This window comes from Gymnogyps californianus, chromosome Z, assembly GCF_018139145.2.
Source record: "Gymnogyps californianus isolate 813 chromosome Z, ASM1813914v2, whole genome shotgun sequence".
Classification (NCBI taxonomy): Eukaryota; Metazoa; Chordata; class Aves; order Accipitriformes; family Cathartidae; genus Gymnogyps; species Gymnogyps californianus.
The window spans coordinates 20,572,388-20,575,635 of NC_059500.1; positions in this window are offsets into that span (position 1 = coordinate 20,572,388).

Genomic DNA, 3,248 nt, shown 5'->3' on the forward strand with positions numbered 1-3,248 from the left:
GGAGTAACTTCACAGAGCGTCCATGCCTGGCCCTGAGCACACCCCATCTTTGTGAGGGGAAAAGATGCTGTTACGCTCACTGCCACCTTTAAGGTTTTTGACTGCTCAGGATACACACACAACAAGGCCACGCAGAGGAGACCCTTGCAGAGCTCTCATTTACAGTTCCTGTGACCACACCATGCGTATAACCTTTCCCTTGCATGTAACATTTGAGCCTGTTGACCAGTTGCAATTAAACTAGATACTCCAAAGACACTCTATAATTTCACAAGTATTGGTAAGGAGGCAAAGGAGAGACAGCCTGTTAGTGGCCTCATTTAGGAGAAATTTAAGAAGTTCACACTTTATTGAACATCTGAGTCTAAACAGGCAAGAAAGCCATTGAAAACTGGTCTTTACTAGCTGCACTGATCACAGAACTATTTGTTGTTCTTCAAGTCTCTTTTCCTTGGTGATTAGTTAGCAATTTGCTTTTGATGGTGTCAGAAGATAGGGGTAATTCAACGATTCAAGTAAAGCATCCGACTTTGATGCTATCACTAGGGACTAATGGATAGTAAATGTAAGAAGCGAGCCAGGGGCAAAGCATAATCTAAAAAGGGGTGTGGAGGTGTGAAAGGGAGATGGGGAAGTGGTCTGCATCCCTCACTGCCCTTAGCTACCCTGATAAAACCTTCTCCTGAAACCAGTGTCATGAGTTTGCTTTACAGATTTCACAGAGAGAGATTTTAAATTCTCATCCTACTGATCATTGTGTAGTAGTCAAATGAGCTTTAGTGTGAGTCAGAGGGGTAATTGTATTATTGATAAATGTTGTCTCCGTGAAATCAGTGACTTGTTCTGAAATTTGTTTTGCTTTGGATCTGCTACCAGATGCTGCCAAGAATCTGAATGATCTGTGAATGAATTTTGTCCTTTTAAAGAAATAGAAAAAAAAAAAAACAAAAAAACCTGTCAAACTTGAAGTCCTGGAAGCTTATTTTTCCCTTTCAAATGAACAAGATTAAAAAAAAAAAAAAACAGAACAAAACAACAAAACATTACTAAATATATGTGGCACTTAAAGTCTAGTACCAACTTTGAACTTTTGAACATACGAAATACTGCATCATGAAGATTCAGCTAAAACCTCATCTAAGCTGCATGCTGAAGTGCTAATGTCTAAAAATATAGCAGCCAAAACAAAAGCATCTAGTAAGGACAAAACTATCATGTCCCATGATGGACATATCCTTCTTACAGAGAAAAATACTCAAGATGGCTTCATCGGCCAATTAATGAGGAGATATGGGCCCTTTGTACTGGTGGCTAGTAATCTAATACTGCCACCATTTAATGGGCCCCAAAAGAATGTAAGAATCGATCTACTTAATGACAACAAACAATGAAAGAGAACAGGACCAAAGGTTTCAACTTACTGCCATGAGAGGAAGTGTAAATTGAGACACACACTTCAGGTTTGCCATGTAGGGTCTCCTGGCTGATAATTTTCTACTCTGCAATAAAGTTCTCTTTCTCTATAAAAGAGGGACTCCTCTTTACTCCTGTCTTCACATGGCAGACAGAAAAGACTGGTTCTTGGTGTATAGCAGTTAGCAGCAAGTGAAATCATGTTCCCTTGGGGTAGGGGAATTGCATGTGAGTAATGGGACAGGTGTAGTGCCTTCTAAGGACAAAGTTGTCAAGGCCATGCTTGAGCTCTAAGGCTGCCTCATGCTTTATCCTGTCTCATCTTCTTTAAGTTGCTCAGACGTAGTAAGATAACTCTCACCGCTCTTTGGATTGTAAACACCATCCCTTTTGATGCTGCACACCTGTGCCACTGAAGAAAGCAGAGCATACTGAGATGGCAGCTCATAAGCCAGCAGCATGTGAGCCTGTGGCAAGCACCCGAGTGCTTCAGGACAGTCAGATCTGCTCTGAGGGCATTTGCTCCATGTTAGCTGCATAAAGAAGACCCACCTGTCCAGTGCCAGAGCTTTCTTTACTAGGAGCTATTGCAGTCCCCAGTATCAGTGTTTGGGGACTCACCTGTGCTTGCTTGGTGACTTACACGATGCCACTGTTCCTTGTGCTGCTTGGGTGACCTTGCTGGACCCATGCCTCTCCAAATCCCTGTATTTCAGTACAGAGCTCAGCATTGGAGTCTTTAGGGCAGACTCAGAAATTTTCAGCCAGGTCACCTTTATGTCAAAGCCTCCTGTCCTCCCTACCCATCAGGGCCAGCTTTAATCATTCCCTCCCCTTTCTGTATACATCTTGAATGATTTGCCAGGCCCATACACTGACATATACATACTGCTCTTCTTTAATAAAACAGAATTTTAGTGTATCCACAACTTAGGAGAATTAATCCTTTTATAAGCGGGACAGGTTTTAAAAGCTCGTGACCTAGTGTCAGGTGCAGAGATAAAACTCCAAAGCTGAGCAGTCATTAGTACCCTAGAGAGCTATTTTATTGCCAGTGGGCTACAAAAGAAATCCCTAAGCAAATTAATATCAAATCATGCATATAGCATTTATGTGTGACCCTCTGACAAAGGACAGACTGAGTACACGAGCATCTGAGAGAGACTTACATGTGCATGTACTCAAGGAAGAAGTAAGGAGCTATACTGAATAGCAATTACTGCTCTGCCTCAAGGGACCAAATCCTTATCTGAGTTGCAGAAGCAGAACCCACCTAAGCCTAATGAGAGGTGCTCTAGCATAAAAAACAGTGGACTCTGTCTTGCTATTTTTAGTGTTTTGTTTCTATAGTGGTTTCTTCTGCACCTTGCTACTTTAGGGAAGTAACTCCGAAAACGGGGACAGACTTTTGGCAGATAAAAGGGAAAGTGGTCAGCTGGTTTCAACAAAGTCACAAGCCATTTACAGAGGCTGAGGACTTGGCAAATTCTCTATTAAAGGAAGCCAGCTTCTTTCCAAGTAGGAAGATCATGAATTAGCACAGCAGATACTTGCGGCAAAGCTTGGTATTAAATTATGTTCCAGTGTACAGCATGGGGAGACATATTGTGTCATTGACATTTTAATGACCTTTTCTGTCTGGAGATCTGCTTAAAAATCAGTGGCTTGATGAGGCTCATCACTGCAAACACTTAAACTGACTTAGTGACAGAGCTGGGGAAAGGTGCAGAGAAAAGGAGATTTATAAAAGCCTTGCTCTGGCATGTGTAAGCAATGGAAAAGCAGAAACTTCAACTGTCCCTGCAGCTCGTCTAGCCCTTGATCTGGTTCCTCCT